This window comes from Aristolochia californica, unplaced genomic scaffold (assembly GCF_029961685.1).
Source record: "Aristolochia californica isolate CCGP_79_NKW_82.1479 unplaced genomic scaffold, dmAriCali1.0.hap1 SCAF_4, whole genome shotgun sequence".
Taxonomy (NCBI): Eukaryota; Viridiplantae; Streptophyta; class Magnoliopsida; order Piperales; family Aristolochiaceae; genus Aristolochia; species Aristolochia californica.
This window is the reverse complement of record NW_027182103.1, coordinates 39574632-39594940: the sequence shown is the minus strand read 5'-3', so window position 1 is coordinate 39594940 and position 20309 is coordinate 39574632. Positions and strand designations below refer to the sequence as shown.

Sequence of the window (20309 nt, the reverse complement as noted above, 5' to 3'; positions counted from 1 at the left end):
ATATTCCAGTGTTAGTGCCCCAAAATGAAAAATATGATATAAACAAGAGAATGAGTAACCTTTTATAATATACTTAAATATAACATATACCTAAATAGATAATTAACCAAAATAAACATGGTTACTACACTAATAAGTGATTTAATGTAGTATTAAAATATATTAATATACTAATTAATGAAATACTATATTATATTAATTAATGATTATAGTTTATTATAAAATAATATAATAATTACTTGTGATTGTAATAAATTAAAAATAAATAAATAAAGTAAAAAACAACATAAGTGAATATATTAAATAAGTAAATTAATTTATTAATAACATAAGATATATTTTAACATTAAAAATGTTAATTTAATACAATAATAAAAATATATATATATATATTATTTTATAAATAAATAAATAAATATTTTTATGTATAATTAATTAATAATATATTTCCACATAATTTAAAACCATTGGTTTAATTAATTATAACGATGGGATAATTAAACCAAAATAATTGATCAAGTGTTTACTTTAACAATATTTTAACTATGATTATTAAATCACTAATTTAATATAGTAATTAAAAACTGAATAAATAAAATACTTATTTTATTAATAACAGAAGATGGATTTTTTACGTACTATTAATTAATAATATATTTTTACAAAATTAAAAATGATTAATTTAATTAATTATAAAAATGGGATAATTAAACCAAAATAATTTATCAAATACTCTCTTTGAAAATATTTTATTTACCATGATAGATTATAAATAACATATAATAAATAAATATATTATTTTATTAATAAAATAGGATAGATTATTAATAACAACTAACGTATAGGGTTTAGGGTTTAGGATAGATTATGATAGATTATATATAAAATTAAAACTTAAAAAACATGCTTGAAAATGAACTGAGTTACTCGTAATAGTCCACAATTTACAACATAAAAGCAAACGTTTATGCCTTGGAATATAATAAAGAGTTCGTGCATTTAATATTAAAATCATCAACTTATTAGTTTAGTACATATGAATGACAAAATACATATTCAAAAGCAATAAGATACAACCATTAATGATCATCCCACATGTTTGTTGATAGGCTGTCTTCATCCACATGACTATCGCTATCTTCATCCTCTTTTACACCTGCTAATCGGACCTCATCACCTCTTCCACCAAGCTCATCACCCGAATGATCCTCTTCTGATTCAAACATATTATTGTAATCCTCTCTACGTATATAATTATGTAATATGCAACAAACTATTACAATTTTTATCTGGAGCTTATAAGAAAACGGAGGAGCGCCTTTCAACATTTGAAATCGAGCTTTTAAAGCACCAAAAGTTCGTGCAATAGTATTCATCAAAGATGAGTGCCTTTGGTTGAATAATTCTTTATCATTTCTAGGAAGGTTGTTTCCAAAATCTTGCAGATGATAAAGAGTTCCTAGTTATGGAGCCAAAAATCCTGGCAGATTTGCATAACTAGCATCGACTAGATAATATTTACATACAGTACAAAATATATTCCACCTAAAATAATTGAAGATAATAATAGATAAAAATATATTAAATAAAAAATATTATTTACCTTCAGGTACAAAGAGTCTATCTTTGCGAGTCAATGCGTTCTTTAGTACACAGGAATCAACTACTAATCCCTCCCATCCAACAAGTACATAAGTGAATTGCATGTCAAATGTACATACTGCCATCACATTTTGTGAGAGATAGCCCTTTCTGTTCCAGAACCTTTATTGTTCTTCAAGTGGGATGTTCGCTTTGATATGAGTTCCATCAATAGCCCCAATACAATCTTAATTATACCATTTCAATTAATACAAAGTAACTCTATATATTAATCTAAAATTGTTTATTAGAGGGTAAGTGATGTTACCTTAAAATACGGATAATACATTGGATTATTTAAAACCTTCGAGTGAGTGAGTTCTGAAGGCCGTTTGATGTAATAAGATTGAAATTTGATAATAGAATTCAACACCTTATTGAAATACCTACTTATGGTCTAGTTTGATCTATCAAACATCTTTGTTGTGACACTATACGATTGTTGTTGACCAACAATTAGGAGAAAATATGCAAGTTATTCTTCCACTGAGATGGTCTTTGTGGCTAATAAAAATCCTCTACTATCTCTGGTAATTTGTGAAACACAATTTGATTCATACTATTAAGTTTGTTGACTTCTTCCAACCATTTATAATCTAAATCTGAGATGGTCCTCATGGAAATTTTTTTATCAGACAACCTTTACCCGTCAGAGTAAATAGGGACAAATGGAAACACGAATAAGAACTTAAAAAAAAAAACCACGGGGTGGATATTTATAAGCCATTCGAATCTCCTCACCACATGGCAAGATCATTCCATAACATTTCAAAAATATTCAACAACATTCTATAACATTTACAAATTAATCAAACTAATTCCATTGTAGATGACTAGAACAACGCAAAAACACACTCATGAAGTCCAAATTTACAGAACATCGATGGTAAAGCCCCATATGACTTCGCAGTCACTATGAACCGTACCTTGTCAGTGACGGGGGTTGGGTTTCGTTGGCTAATGGATGTTCGTGTAGGCGACTCAACCTAGTTTGAACTAGACTCAACCCACCCATTAGCCCCATAAACGCTAAACCCTAAACTGTAGCCCCTAAACCCTAAAGCCACCCTCCATTAGCCTCAAAACACTAAACCCTAACTCCATTAGCCCCTAAACCCTAAACCCTTAAACCTAACCCTAATTCCAGAACCTAAACCATAAACTTTTTACACTAAATCCCGTAAAAGTCCCAAACCCCAAACTCTAAACCCCTAAACCCTAACTTCTATTAACCCTACATTGACCACGCTTAAAAAAAAAAACTCTAACCCTAAATACCCTAAACCCTACCTTAACCATACTCTAAATATCCTAAACCCTAAACCCTAAACCTAAACCCAAACCCAAAATTATACCCTAACTTAACCCTAATTCTAAATACCCTAAACCCTAAACCATAAAGACGAAATTGAATGTTGAATACCATAAACCATAACCCTATATCCCAAAATTATGCAGAAACTAAACAATAGATACAAATACCGCACACATAAATTAAGATTAAATCAAATACAACAATAAATTAATAAAAAAAAATTAGGATCTAGGGTTACCTTTTGAAATTTGGGAAAAACCAAAACCCAATGTGGAAATCGAAGCCAAATGGGGAAATCAAGGGAAATCAAAGTAGAATCGAAGAAATTGATGTTGAAATGGGGGAAATCGAAGGAAATTGAAACCTAAATGGGTTAAATCAAAGGAAATCGGGAGGATTTTTAGGGGAAAAGAGAAGAGCGAGAGGGACAAAGGAGAGGGAGGCCGAGAGTGAGAAGAGAGGGAGGCAGAGAAGGAGACGAGAGAGGGAGAAGGGAGAGGAGATGCGAAGACGATGAAGGAAGAAGAGATGCGAAGATGATGGGAAGGGAGATGAGATATAAAGACAACGAAGGGAGAAGAAGCCGAAGGGAGTACGAAGACGAGAGGAAGAAGAGAGCAGGAGAAAAAGAAATTCAAGAGAGGAAGGCCAAGAGGGAGAAGAGAGTGCAAATGAGAAAAAAAAATCATTGGGGGAGGGAATGACACATCCCGAGCGACGCTTCAAGTGGATGATTCACAAAATTGGGCTAAATCACGATTCCACAATTTAGCCTGAGACGATTATTTGTATTTTTCAGATGATGATGACTCTCATTCACCACTAACGGCCTAATTGAATGAACTACGTAATGCAGTTGCCATCACATCGTCTAGTGAATTCAACCCAGTCTCCATTGCTAAAGAGAAAACCACACAATGCTTTAATTTTTCACTTTTTGAGCTTCCTTTGTTCCTTATCTCCTAGTGCATGCTATCTCTAGAATGAAGCCTAACTGGCAAACCTGTTGCAGGGTAAGGCATAGGGTCACGAATTATAGGTTCATTGGCAATCAACTCTTCCCATTGGTAATTCATTATCAAGTGATGAAAAACCAATAACACCTCAATCCGTGCAAAGTCTGCGCCAGGACACATATGTGGACCTACTCCGAAAGGTACGTATGTGTAGGACAGAAACAACTTTGAAGCATTGTCAAACTGAGAGGGGTCGAAGTTCTACAAATATTGTCTTGTCCATGTGTGTAGCACTAGCTACCAAAAACACCTGCAATAGTTGTTACAAATCTTTACTTCAAAAGATGAATGGTTAAAAATATTACAAATAAAGTTGTTAGAGAATTCACTATCCATTGGATTGGACAAAAATGAGTCATTCAAAGCAATGTGGGAAGAGATGTGACTTCACTAGTAGAATCGACTTGCTCTCTATCAAGACAAATAAGAGAATGAATAACCCCACCAAAGTTTGATTTCATTCTCTGAAGAGACTTTCAACTGTGATAGAGAGCAAATCGCCTCTAAATAGGTAGAGAATGAATAACCCTACTAAATAAACCTCAATTGACAATAGGTATAATCGTCTCTCCACCATATATTTCAATTTTAAAAACAAATATTTTCAAACTATATATTGGACTTTGTATGTACTCCTACTAATGCACACAAAATAATAATAATAATAATAATAATAAAGAAAAACTCGTAAGAAAGTAGATCATTTTGAATTGAACTCCCAAGTACTCTTTCCCCAAAGATCCACTTTCTCTATGTCTTAAACCTACCCCATAAGTTAATAAAGCATAAAACAAGTTTTTTTATTTTTTTACCTGCCAATTGTTAGGGATGTCAAATCCACCAAATGTAGTATCCCTGATTGCCTTTTTAAAATTACCAAAAATGGGAGGTGTCAGCCTCAAGAGTTCTCGAGCTACCTTCCATGTGTGCTTCATCTTTTGCATCTCAAACCATGTGAGATTTCTTCCGGTTGTTATTTCCCTGATTGCTTCCTTTTGATCTATCAAAACATGTACAAGTTTCACATCTTGGTCTTAGGAGCATTCACAGCGAAGTGCTAGTTATGGCAGCTTCTTCCATTTAGATTTGGAAATTTAATTTAAGAAAGGCAGTTAATAAGCTAATAAAAATAAATAATAGATACTTTTTTAAATTATTATTGGTTCATTTTATTTCAGTTTCCATGTAAGTTTCTTATTCATTTCCTTTTGATTTTCTGTTCCTCTTTATCTCTTTTTCTGTTGTTTTCTGTTTTCTATTTTTGTTTCAATTCAGGTAATTGTGCAGAAAAGATTTCCTCAAATACAAGCACTGACCTTGAAGAACCTTCTCATACTCTGGAGGATCCCTTGCAAGCTTTCTGACAATGTGGGTAAGAAGAATAGCGCTTGTGTCATGACTAGCAATAATTAGTAGGATAAGGTTATCAATAATCTCTTCTTCCAAGATTTCCACACCATTTTCATCTCTGAGATCGAGGAAATTAGATATGATATCCCACTGAGAGCTCCTTCTTCCGTCTTGCCTCTCCTTCTTCTTCCTGGAAACGAGGTCAGACAGAAGCTTGCATATACGGCTGCGTGCTTTGCAGGCTTTCCAGTAAACCGTCCCTGGGAAATTAACTGGTATTGCCCAAGTTCCTCTGAGGGCCATGGAGAAGTCCCTGAACAAGTCATCTTTCTCCTTGCCGTCAGCTAGCCCGAACAGAAGGCTACACGTCACGTTGAAAGTTATCTTCTTCATGAGAGGTACAATATGCACTGTCTCCTTTCCGGCGAGTTCCTGGAATTTGAAATGAGATGAAATTAAAAAAGGGGTTGATAACGTTGCATATGCGAAGGATGGCCTTATGAAGTTTGTGTTGTTTCCTTTTCCGTGAGATCTTGACCTCAGACAACTGGTGTTTTATCATGGCGTCCATGTCTACAACTAAGCCTTGAAGGCTCTCAGGCCTCAGGAAGTTGATCATGGCACCTTTGATGAGCTTGTACCTGTCCCCTGTGAGCTCCATAAGGCTGTACCTGCCAAAGATTTTGGCCGCCGAGAGTATCTGATTCCTTCCGATCACCTCATCGCCAGAGCTGAAGACGAAGCGGTTGCCTGCTGGCCCCGTTGCCACCACGGTGGGAGCACCCATGAGGGAGGTCTTGAACACGGGTCCATATTTGGCTAACCTCGTCTCCACCCATTCCCATGTCTTGTCTTCCTTCCGAGCTCTCAAAAATGTTATGGACTCTCCTACCAGAGGCAAGCCTAAGGATCCCGGAGGAAGGTTTTTACCTCTCAGAGGGGACGACCTGGATTTTAAATAAAATCCACAAAGAACCCCAATGATACTGGCTATGATTACAGCAAGGTCCGGAAGGTGATGGAGGTATGTTAATGGAGCACGGAGGAACTCCATGGCCAGTGCCTGAAAGTGCAAACCTTGCTGCACAAAGATATATTGAAGAAAACGGAGAAAGGTAAGGACGTGGAATCTGTGCCAAGAAAGAAAAGCTGATTACAAAGGTTAAGAGAGGTCGGACTTATATTTAGATTTGGTCAGGTAAATTAATCGAAGAAGTTAACCCCCTTCTTCTTTTTTCCTACAATTCGATGCGGTTTAGGCTAAACACCATCCCTTTTTGACGATATCAAGGACAGCTGCATTAGGCTAAACACCATCTGTTCTTGAGCCGGCCAAGGACGCTGTTGATCGTTTTCAATATAATGATAATTTAAGATGCCATTTGCTTTTGAAAAATTTCCCGGTGGCTTTATTTTAAGTGTACTTTTGTCCAAATCAAGTCAAAGCCTCACTCAGAGGTAAATGAAATCACCAACGAGCTCCAGAAATTGTTAAAATTTAACTCAACGTGCGAAATTTAACAAGTATTTACAAGATGTATTGTTCGATTTCTTCACAATTGTTAAGTACAATCCATAACATCTTGTTATACAACTTCATGGCAAGGATCAATTATGTTGTTCCACTTAGTTTAAGTGTGGTGTGTGCAAAAGCTGAGAATTTGTCATTCAAGCAGTTGACATTTCCACTATAATTTTGATATGTTTCATTAAATTTCGTTTGAACACCATCAAAGTGCAATGAGCAAAATGTCAAAAATTCATTCTACAATTGAACCTTCTAGATGAGCCCTATGATGTAACCCAATAATTTCAATTTAAAGAGAGATCTCTCTCAATTGTGTAGATCCATCGATATTTTATTGGATCACACAATAGTGCTTCTTCAGCTAGATTAATTGACAACCATTACATTAAAAAATAAGGGTGAAAATATATTTTACCTCCTTTTCAACTTCTTGACGTGGTAGAGGAGTTCTTCCTTAATTTACACTCGTGCCTCTTAGGTTGTGTCTTCCAAGAAAAACATCATACATGAAGAAGACCAACATCTCAATTCACTCTAATGATCTCAATGAAATACTAGGAACAACCACTATGGGATCACAAGATATCTGAAGGAGAATTGGCTTTCAAAACATTAGTCATCTATTCTATAGAGGGATATTTCCAAAGATGTTTAAATCATTGATCATGTGAGTAAATCTATAATTTATTTCAACTATTGATTTGCCATGTCTCATTTTGAATTCATCATATTGGGCTACCAATATATTAATCCTAGAATACTTCACTCAAGTTGTTCCCTCATGGGCCACCTCCAATTTGTCCCAAATTTATTTGACTATTTGGTATGTGGAAACTCGATTGAATTCATTAGGTGGACTATTAGTGGACTACCCTTCGGTGGCTTGTTAAATATAGGTGGCTTATTGGTGGACTGCCATTTGGTAGGAGCATTTTATCTTGAGACGTCATAGTATAATTTGAGTTAGAATATAGAAGATTCTAACTCAAATGCTTTCACTACCTGCTATTATACCAATTGTTAGCTCAGATGGTTTCTCAAGAGGGATGGATTGAGAATAAAAATAAAAATTAAAGTAATGCTTGATCAAATAAAATTGAGAAATGTAAGTAAAAATGCTCAAGCCACAAAGAAGCCAAGATTTGTTTCCCTCAATGGTCCCCTAGTAGTAATCACTCCTCAAGAACCCTCGCTCGAAAAAAAATTTCACTAATTACCTCTATTAGCTGAAATTACAAAAGAGACATCCACTCTCTTGAAGCCATGTAATACCCAATTACACTATTCCAATCTCTTCCAAAGAGATCCAATACAACTTGATCCTTCTCGACTTAAAGGTTATAGAAAACCTCTTTCAAGAATGCGAAAATACAAAAATAAAAAGGAAAACTTACACCTTATTTGGAGAGATAGGCACTCCTTGAGTGTCTCCAAACTCCCAAAACTTGAGGCACAAATCAAAATGATTTTGGAAACTTGGAGGAACTACAAATGCCAAGAAAAATGTAAGAGTTTGAATTATTTGGCTAAAAAGCTGAGTTTTCTCTAGCAAAAGGAAATTTTAAAAATGTGCACTTAGAAATCTTTCTTGAGTGAGTAGGTTTGTTAATAAATTCCTAGTAATTGCTAATCCATGAGTTTGGTCCATATTTATAAGTTTCCTGATGAAAGTAACCATTTTAAACCATTGTGCAAAAAGCTACACTAAAGCGTGATTGATCAATCCTTTTCATTTATTTCATTGAACGATCAATCGACCCCCCAATGGCTATATTTAGAGCCTTATGATCAAATCAAACTTATTTTTTATATTTCTCTAGTTGGTTAATCGATCAAGCTTTATACACTGGCTTGCTAGGATTCTGGTTGATCAGTCATCCATACATGGGTTAATCAATCATGCTTTATAACTTCTACCTCAAACATTTTGTATGATCATTCATGCCTACATAGGTTGATTGGTTATGCTTTATAAATCTGTCTGTAGCATATTGATCATGTCCACAAAGGTTGATTGGTCAAGCTTTATGCTAAAGGTATCATGCCTTTTGTATGATTGATCAAGCCCTATGCTAAAGGTATCATGCCTTTTGTATGATTGATCGTGCCTTATAAAGGATGATCTATCATGTGGTTTTGCAATGTGTAGAATTAAGCGCAAAGTATGACTACAACCAAGAATAATTGATTTTAAGGATCCAAAACATTTGAATGAGTTCTAGAAACATAGTTTATTGGAAAGTGTATGCATATCCTATACTCCAAAACAAATTCATACCTAAGGTTTGGAAATTTCATGGGTATCCTCTTTACAAAACTAGAGGTCTTGAGATTTTTCTAAGTTTGCCTTGACTCTTCAATTCTTCATTCTTCTCCAAGTTGCTTCTTCTATGTGACTTGAGTCTTTAATTTGGCTCGAGGTCTTGTGTTAGATTTGTTGGTTCTTCATAATAGAACTTGTAACTAAGGTACTTGAATGAAACACATATGAAATATTATCATGAAATTTATCAGCTCACTTAAGTTTTGAGTTTATTATCATCAAAAATCTAGGAATACGTCAACCTAGGGCAATATGTCTCTAAGTAATTCAACAAGTAGATTGTCAAGAATGATAAGATTGTTGTCACTATATTGAGTGTTCTTTAAATGCTTACTTGGAAAAGCTGACTTCTATTGGGATTATACATTTATCATTCAGATTTTTTGAGGTTAGGGTAGCATTTGACATGACTCTTTAAAGCCCAAAAATAGCTATTTCAATCAAAGAACTACTTCTTGTATCCTAAAGGTTATTTGGTTAGTTTTCTTTATGGAAGTGTTCCTCTTCCAAATAGGAGACAACCACCTCTTCAATGAAGCTACAAAATGAAATTTCTCTCAATAAGATTTTTTTTTTTGAATGGAAATAATAAACGATTATTTAGCAAATATACCCTTGTAATAGTACAAAATTCCACTTGTATGTTTCATTAAATGGTTGACATAGTAGAATACTTATTTTTAACATAGACTCATACATCTTTATGTGGGACCAACCTAATTTATAGTACACAAAATAGGCTTGTCTAATATGGGTCTACAAATGTGACATGGGATCCACTAATCTTACAAACTAGTGGCCCATAATCTAGCCATTCAATTAGTTGTACAAATTATTATATTTATTATATTGTAAAATTTAAGGTACAAATAAGAGTATTTTAGGAATTCATCTTTAACTCTTGTCTACATCTATCAACATTTATTTATTATGCAATTTAAAGTAATAAAGGTATTTTAGTAATTTACTCTTAAAACTATGTATTATATAATCATAACTAAACCTAATACATAATTTTGTTTAATATGTTGCACTCTTTTAAAACATATGTAACCAAACAATACTTCCTCTTTTGAAGCGGCCTTTAAAGAAAAGAACTTTGTAACAAGGGCCTTGTCAAGAAGGCCTCTATAGAAAAGGGGGGCCAAACCCAATCTAAATTTGCTTTTCCATTGAAGAAGTGAGGGATAGATTGTTATCTTATGAGCTCATCAGTATGATGAATGAGAACTCCATCTTCAATCATTTGATGAGAGATGTTATCTTTGTATTCACACCCTTAATTCCTTAAAGTACTTTCTTCAATTTGTTTTTGTTAAAACTAATTTAAAGCAATGCCTATAGGCCCTGTTGGAAGATATGACCAAGCCCACATGACCAAGGAAGACCCACATATCTTAGAATATTATAATATGAGTCACACAACAAAGGAAGGCCCACATGATAGGCCCAAGCACATAAGAAGTAGGACCCATAATGATTGCCATGAGTTGGCATCCTTATCACATCACTTGGAAGATCAAGGGCTCACACAAGCATCTTTATCTTATGGTCACGTCCAAGAAGAGTTTTAGTTTGAGTTATGTTTGTCTTTTATCTATATTGAACTATTTAATTATGCTAGGACTTATCTTTTTAAGTGTTAGAGTTTGGGTGTAATTGGGACAAATGTAGTTTTATTGTAATTGGACTCTACTAACTTCCTCTATTATAAATAGAGGTTCATGTACTCTGATTATAATAAGTCAATGAAGTTTTTCTCTTTTCCATAAACTCAACATGGTATCAGAGCAAGCCACTCAATATGTGGGCCTCCACCTAAATTATCCACTTGTAGAGCCACAAAAGAGAGTGGGCCTACATGTGAGGGGGAGTGGTAAGAAATAGTTCCACATAGATTAGTGGATACAAAGATCTTGATTTTATTAGCTAGAAGAAAGGTTTCTTAAGTGGCTAGTCATTTTGGGATAAGGCCCTCGACCCAATTTAACATGGAATCAGCAGGTTTTGTAAGTTGACTTGGTCAACCCACAGAGATATTGAGATCCTTTTCTCTAAAACCTAAACCCTAAGTCTAGGTTCATAGTTATTTTTTTTAGTCCCTATACCTGTAGTTTGATTTGCATTTTTTCCTCTATACGGAGTTTTTCATATTGAAAATTATATATTGATGAAAATATATTTGAGTCTACTTTCCAAAAAAAAAATAATTTTTTCCAATCAGAGTTATCTACATAGAGATATCGATATTTTAATGAGCAAATGTCTGATTGCAAAAAGGTTCGAGCAGCAGCAACAATCTTCAGATTTTGAGGTATTTTTTGCTATCAAGAACTAGACTTTATATGGAGAAATATATATTAAAAGAAATATTTGTAAGTCTATTCTTTTACCTATTCAACCAATTTTTTTATCTGAGTTATCTACAAAGAGAAATCGATATTTGAAGTTACAAAGCTTAGATTGAAAAAGAGGTTGAGCAGCAACAGAAAGCCTCAACTTCCGAGCTTTTTAAACTATCAAGAAAGAGACTTTATATGGAGAATTATATATAAAAAGAAAGATACATAAGTCTATTTTCTCACCTATTCAACCAATTCTCGGTATGATTTATTTATAAGGAGATATTGATCTTGGAAGAGTCAATGGTCACTCTGGAAAAATAGGAGAAACAGTATTTAGTTCGGCCAGATGACAGAGACCAAAATATATCAGATTATTTATCTTCTGATAATTATGTTTTATGAAGTTAAGTTATATTTGGATGAAATATATTTAAGTCTACTTGCATAAGGAAAATATTTCATGTCAATCTAATCTATATTGAAAGATATATTCGAATTGAAAGAATCAAAGGTCATGCTGGTATTCCGTTGTATTGAAAAATCCGAATTTATGCCCATTGTTTTGAGTCACTTTTTGAGTTGATATATCAGGAAAATGTCTCACTTCTCCCTAGTTTGAGGGCTTGTTTATAAATCTCTGCTATTTGGGCTTATTGCTACATCTATGATATTTGGTTCAAAATGGGATCACTGCCATTACCTCCTAGCTTGAGGGGGAGAAGTAGAAAAAGTACAAGAAAGAGGTATTTTATTCCATATGTTGTGGATGAGTTTATGTGACCAAAATATTCAAGAAAATGGGAGCACAAAAGATGAAGCTTGTGAATCTAAGAAAAAATTCTTATATCGAATTATGATTATTTCATTGGTCCTTCTACAAGGTTTATTATTTTGGTTCATGTTACATGTGTTGGAAGATGGTCGTGTTATATTCAGATGCATCTATTATGTCTCTTTGGGGATATTATTATTGAAGAAGAGGTGGCCTCATATCATCATTTATTTTATCCCGTAAAAAAATATCACGGTTGGGAAACCATGATGGAGGATACCCTATCAAAAAATATCACGGTTGGGAAACCAAGATGAAGGATACCTTGTCAAAAAATATCACGGTTGGGAAACCATGACGGAGGAACTTAATACCATGTCAAAAAATATCACGGTTGGGAAACCATGATGGGCCCTGTCAAAAAATATCTCGGTTGGGAAACTATGGCGGATGAACTTAATACCTTGTAAAAAAATATCATGGTTGGGAAACCATGATGGGCCACATAAAGAAATATCACTGTTGGGAAACCATGACGAAGGAACTTATTATTGCATCTATGTTATACCCCCCCTGAATTGGCAAGCTGGATTTCAAGGAAGAGAGCTCCAACGTGAGGGGGAGTGTTGGATGAGTGGAAGAACTGCCACATTATACAAAAAAAATTCTATATATCATTTGCAGCAAGCTGAGAGTTCGTGTTGTTCTCTCACCCCTAGCTTGAGGGGGAGTGTTGAAAGATATGTCCAAGACCACACGACCAAGGAAGGCCTACAAGATAGGCCCAAGCACATAAGAAGTTGGACCCACAATGATTACCATGAGTTGGCATCCTTATCACATCATTTGGAAAATCAAGAAGGACCCACAAAAGCATCTTTATCTTATGGTCACGTCCAAGAAGAGTTTTAGTTTGAGTTATGTTTGCCTTTTAACTATATTGAGTTATTTAATTATGCTAGGACTTATCTTTAAATGTTAGAGTTTGGGTGTAATTGGGACAAAAGTAGTTTTATTGTAATTGGACTCTACTACCTTCCTCTCTTATAAATAGAGGTTCATGTACTTTGATTATAACAAGTCAATGAAGTTTTTCTCTTTTCCATAAATTCAACAGACCCACTACCTAAAAAGTATAGGAGAGTGCCCAACATCCAGTTTAAGTTAAGTCTTTTTATTCTTCACCCAAGAGGTATTTTTTGTTTGAGCTACCCTTAGAAAGTGAGTAGTCTCTTTGTTATGCATGAAAGTTAGGCTATTTTTCGGTCATTGAAATTGAGCAGAGTGTATTTCAGACTACGACTATATTAATTAGTGTATGGAGTTTTTTTGTAAGGCTAGGAGTGAATTTTCTTTTCTCACAAGTATGATGTGCAAGTTGGGACTCTTGGTAAAGAACAAAGAGATCCTCAGCTTGAGGGGGAGAAGTAGAATAAGAAGTACAAGAAAGAAATAACCAACAATGAAGAATTCCAAATATTATGATAATCAAGTTTTATGTGACTAGAATATCCAAATAAGAGGCAGACAAGATGAGAACAAGATGAAGACTACAAGCAAGATGTGAACAAGAAGAAGATGAATCAAATCAAGGCAATCAAAATTTCTTTTTCAAGCACATAAGTTTCATGACCAAATTTTTTTTCAAGTGAAGTTACAAACACCAGTTTGAGGGGGAAGCGCTAAGAAACACCCACGTGTGTAGGGGTGGCATAACTAGTAAATAAGGAGAACTTCTATACAGATGGCAAAGAGTTATAATTATGCAAATTGGAGTATGTCCTCTTAAGTTTTTTTTCCTTTTGAAGCATATAGCCCTAAGGCATTGTAGTCATTGTAAACACCTTCACACAACTATAAATATAGCCTCAAGGCATGGGGTAGAGCATTCAAGTCTCTTCCTCTTGGCTCAAATTCTTCTATACAGCTCTCTCTATTGTCCTCTTCCTTCTTTCCCTTGGTTTCTTCTCTCCTCTCTCCCAAGAGCTAGAATTCTTCTCTTCTCTCCTTTCCTTGAGATCTCTTGTGTTTATGTGTTGTCCCTAGAAATCAATAAAGACCTTGTTGGAAAATCAACAAAAGTATGTGTATGTGTAAGGTAACAACAAAGACTTTGTTGAGCGACCAACAAGGGTATGTGTATATGTCAAGCAACCATAAGGTCCTTGTTGGAAAATCAACAAGGTTATGTGTATGTGTAAGGTAACCACAAGGACCTTGTTGGGTGACCAACAAGGTTATGTATATGTGTAAAGCAATCATAGGACCTTTTTTGGGAAATTAATAGGGATATGTGTGTGTGTGTAGAACAATTATTATATAAACTCTAGAAATATTGTGCCTTATCTATAGTGAGGGGTAAAGATCTCTTTGAACAATCAATAAGGCATGTATTTTTAAAGGAATACAAGTACATGGAAAAAATGTTTACACTAAATATCTTTGTGAATCTCCATGTTGAATTGATGTTATTATTAGCCAGTATCCATGGTGTTAATGGAATGATATTTGCATGAATAAATATATATATATATATATATATATATAGAATTGGTTGATGGTTGAGGTATGTAGGATTTTTGAGTTTGATTAAATAGTAAATTTTATAGAAGCGTGTGTATAAGCTAGGTGTGAATATGTTTCACTTTCTGTGATGATTGTTGGAAGATGGGCCCAAACACACACAATCAAAGAAGGCACACACATCCAAGTGTGTTAGAAGATGTGTTCAAACCCATAAGACCAAAGAAGGCCCACACATCCAAGAATTGTGGAAGATAGACTCAAGGCCCATACACCAAGGAGAAGGCCCATAGGCCCACACAGTGATGATAGGATGGTAAATAAAGAGTCATCTCATAGAGATGACGTTGATGTAATTAGTTTAAGTTTTAAGGGTATAATAATAATATTATAGGATTATTAACCTATAAATTGAGTTTCAGGGAGGGTTAGGATATAAGCCCTTTACCCTAATCTTCCTCATTTTTTCTCCAATTCGTCACTCTTCCTCTTCTCCTCTTAAAAATTTTTTCTGTACAACTCTTCTTCTTCTTCTCACCCCTTAATCCTCTTCTACTGTGATTATATATCATGGAATCCTAAGTTTCAACATGTTATTAGAGTAGGCAATGATCTAAGATATTAAAAGAAGCAGAAGATGGAGAAGAAAGAGAGGAAGAAGAAAAAGAAAAGGAAAAAGAAGAAGAAAAATAAAAAGAAAAAGAAAAAGAAGAAAAGAGGAGTTTCTCCTGTTTCCTCTAAGTCTTATTTCTCATTTTCTATAATTCATTGGATGTTTCACTCTCTTGCCATATTTTTCATATCGAAAATTAGAGACCGTTGGAAATATATTTGAGTCTAGTTTCCAACTCAAAAAGAATCATTGAAATCAAAATTTTTTTTAAAGAGAAATCAATATCTGAAACAATAAAGGTAAAACAACAGGAAAATTTTGTACAACAGCAGAAAGCTCAACTTTCGAACCATTTTATGCCATCAAGAATGAGACCTTATATGAAGAATTATATATCAAAATAAATATTTGTAAGTCTATTTTCTTAATTATTTAACCAATTCTAATTCTGAGTTTTTTAGGCAGAGAAATCAATCTCAGAACAGTCAATGGTCATGCTGGCCAAAGAAGAAACAATTATCTTCTCTATTTTTAGAATATTTGTAGCAATCATTGGGGTCCAATATTTTGCAGTAGAGGCTACCGTTGCAACTAGCTTTCCTTTACGACAACTAGAGGATACGTAGCTGGATTTTAAGATCTTAATACTTCAATCTCCTCTCTGAAATCGTCTCTACTGGTGATTATCTTTGGACGAAATGTTTTGCTGCCTATTTAGTTTTGAAGTTTTTTTTTTCTGTGATTTAGGAGTAGGACCACTTACGTGGACATTTTAAAACTGAACTGTATCAAAAACCTTCACTTTGCCAACCTTCCATCAAGTTATTAATGGTATCGTGTTACCAAGGGAGTTGCAACTGGTAACAGTTTGAGACCACCCTTATGAGAAACCGTTTCTCGTGATAAAACGGTTAATAGTAACTTATGAGAGTTTGATATTACAACACTCAAAAAGAGATTTTCTCATTCCCATATCATGCAAACTAAAATTTGGGGCATGACACCAACCCAGTGGTACAAAGTGCTAAGCACGAGTTATTAAGTGCCAATAATTCAGTCCATAGGGTTTCGATATGCTTCATCAATAAGTAACGTCGGGCTAGTCACATCTGGAGCGCAGCCCAGCCCAGTGGGTTGAAGAGCTGAGCTTAAGATGGCTGACAGAGCCTAAGGAGTCTGGGCCTTGGTGTGGGCAAAATACAAGCCATGCTTGGGCTGCTTTGGTTTGATCGTCGTCGTTCTCAATCTAAGCATTCTGAACGGGCGCGGAAGTGGATCACAGAAGAGTGACTCAGCTGACGCGCACTCTCATCTGCTACACTGATCCATCGAAGGATGTGCAGTTATGGTAAGCGTCGTTGCAACCCTGCGCTCACAGGCAAAATAACAAACAGCCGAACGACGATGGCCGCCATCGCGCTCTGTCATACAGAGCAGAATCAACAGCGGCACTGCCGTCGTCGCAGAACACCGACATCAATGTGAAAACTGAAACCACACCAAAAATAAGAAAAAATCCATTCACCCCGTTTTCGATTTTCTCATTCTAAAGAGTAGTCACAATCAACGGTCTTCGGTAAATTCGTTCAACCCCTGGTTTCTACGCTTTCTTCGGATGCGTCGTTTTACTGCGATCGACTACCGACCAATGATGGCCCGCCTCCTTTTCGGAAGGCAAAGGAGCGTATGACGCGGGAACTTTCCGCAGTCTTGGCTGAAAAGCCAAGAGCGTACGTTTTGTTGGACGAATACCCGACGCCACAAATCTGTACAATTTTCAAACCCTTAATTTAATCCTGCTTAATATGCGCTAATGGCTGCTAGAGCCAATGGAGGCCAGTAATCGCTCTTCAGCAATGCTTCAATTTGACTGTCAGCTCCTTGGGAGAAGACATGCATGCACTTGATCCCGGTAGCCGTAGTTACAATCCCTTGGTAAATCCCCATTCCGATTCTGTAGTTACGACTGTAATCGTTTAAACAAGTAATTCAACATTCCTCACCGGCACCATGGTCAACCAAGAGAAAAAGATTAGGGATGAAGATTCTGGTCGATCTCCAGAATCACATTCCCTCGGGGAACTTCTTCTTAATCTTGTCAAACAATCTGGACCACGGAGGTTTACCGTTTTATTGAGGCATTTACTTGGGGAAAACAACCAGGACAACGGACAAGGTGAGGAATACTTGCAGACATATCTTTGGAGTTCCACGGAGTAGAATCTGCCGATGATCTTTTGGTCTTTTTGCCGACCATCTCTCAAGTGAAGATAATGTCGATTCTATAATGGGTTCCCGTTAATCCATTTAAAAGAAGCAAATGACTGAAACTACATGGCTAAAAGTACTACTGAAAAACCATTTCATAAGCTTGCTAAAAACTTGTATTTCATGGCGTGGCATCTCTGCGTTAACGGATCATGAATGAATTTTTCTATTGAAGAAGGATTCCTTCTTCTTTCTGGGTTTTTTGTCTAGTTGTTTTCACTCCTCTAACAGCTTCATCTTCTTGGGGAAGACAAATTCCCATTGGCGAACCAATGGCCTGTGATTTTTCCCCCTCGCAGAGGAGTGCAGCCTCTCACTGTCCTCCTCCATCCACGCTCAGAGATTTTTTTTTCTTTCTGAAGATACAGATGTTAGGTCCACAAAAGAGGAAAAGTTCGACTTTGGTATCACGCAAGGATGTTTTAATAATTGGCTTTCGATTTCATTGGAATAATTTAACAGATACAGGATAGATTGCAGGTCAAGGTTCATGGAATCGAATCTCTCTCTTTTCTCTCTCCATATGCAGATATCCAGACCTAAAATAAACCTTAACATTCATCATCACCCATCCTCGCTTTCCTTTTCTTCATCAAAGATTCTTTGTCTTCATTTTCAAGAAACCATCAAACAAAATGGATGGGAATCTCTCCACCCATCCCACTTTTCCTGCTCTTTTCATTTTGAAAAATCGCACCGTCAAATATAACACTCAGATAAAGAAAGGAAGCAGCGTTTCAGGGCATGGGGGTTTCAGCCCTGCTGCAGAGCGAGAGTTAGAAGCTTCGTCAAGATGGTCTTTACAGGGGAAACCTTATTCCCCATACTATCAGAATATCCGATTCCCAATAGTTTCCTGGATATTTGAAAATCGGATTAGATCCGAAATTCCAAGATCCGGACTGGATCCGACCCGCTTACACCCCTAGAGGGAGGAACTCAAGCTCAGCTAAGAGTCCTCTTTATCTACTTTAGATGTGGGAGGGTGTAAGGCCTATGCCTTTCGTTTTAGATGGGAATATTCCACTAGAAATAGGAGTAAGAGGGCCTTCACCTTCCTCTTTCTATCAAGCTTTTATACTAGAGAAAGGGAGGGGTTGCCCTTTCCCCTCTCTACAAGAAGGGAGAGGCCACCCTTTTCTCATTATTATTGTTAAATTTTTTATGTTAACCGAGTATAATGAGCCTCTAGTTATTATATAGTCAAATTATAGTGAAATTACCCATATTTTAGTTACACTCAAAATCAAATACTAAAATATATGCCCTAATACAATCGAATAATTTAACATAAATAAAATACCAACAAGACTAAAATAGTTTTAAAATGAACCTCTTCTATGAGACTTCTTTCCCGTGAGACTCGACCATATTAATTCTGGTTCTGTGATACTGCTTGTTGTGAGAGTCATGTAAGAATCTTTCATACTTATTCTGAAGTTTTGTAATGAAAATGATTCTTGATCTTCAAGAACAAGTTCTTCATATTGTACTCCCCTTGATGTAGATATTCTCGACAGATAAAATTTGAATACCATAACATGTGGAATTTTTCATTATAAATTTTACTTATTCTCTCAAGTGATAGTAACATTCATACTTCAATTTCGGAAGAAGGTGCAACTACTACAACACTCTACTTTCAAATGGAGTTTTTACATATAAAAAAACAAATCAAAAGGAAGTATAACCACTACAACACTCACAAATTCTTACGTGTATAAAATTTTTGAGGAAGAAGTACATTATATCAATAGAGTCAAGTTGGGAGGTATTGAAAATGATCTCAGCTTGAAATAAATAAATAAAAACTATAATAAAAACATGATCTCATGAGGTTCGCACCAACTGCCTCCAGTGTCCTAAGGATAAACACTCAACTAGGCAGACTTTTAAAAATAAAAAAATATGGGTGACAAAACCTCATGAAATTTCAGATAAAATAGTGATAATAATCTCCAAAAGGGGTAATGCATGTCACTCAAAGGACGGAGATAAAAAAAAAACCCAAATAGTACCAATAAAAAAATCTCAATTGAATTAAAAACACACTTATATAGAAAAAGAAGAACCAACTGAAACAACTTACCAAGAAGTTGGTCCAAAGAGGTAAACGAGAGTTAAAAAGGATGATAGGAGAAGGGTAACCGAGTAATAGGATTATGAGGAGGGATGAAAAGAAGAGAAATAAACCACTACAATAATAAGAAAGAGATTGTAACAGTATCACAAATTAGTTGGACCTCAAGGTAATTTCAGGGGAGGTGACCAAATCTTTTGGAGTTGATGATGAGGAAAAATACACAATCAATATAGACAAGCAAACCAACACTAGACAAGAGAACCTGAGCTAAATCACCTCTTACGATTTCCTCTTGAAACCAAAATAATAATTTTATTAGAGATGGGTAAGAAAACACATGGACCAAACTGATGTGAATCAGAACCATATAACTTCAACTTGGACCCGGAGTCAAACCAGATTTCGGACCCGAACCCGAACTTACTCTCCTCATTGAGATTACTAGTCGGCAAGCTTGTGGGGCTCAATTTGAAGTTTCAGAGTTGAGCTCTAACTCGAACATATGAAAAAGTGGAGCAAGAGCTCCAGACAT

General features: G+C 35.3%; 1 pseudogene; it reads right to left on the bottom strand.

Moving 5' to 3' along the window:
- Positions 1-3918: 3918 nt before the first annotated feature.
- On the bottom strand, positions 3919-6376 carry LOC137963322 (cytochrome P450 716B2-like; annotated as a pseudogene).
- Positions 6377-20309: the final 13933 nt, after the last annotated feature.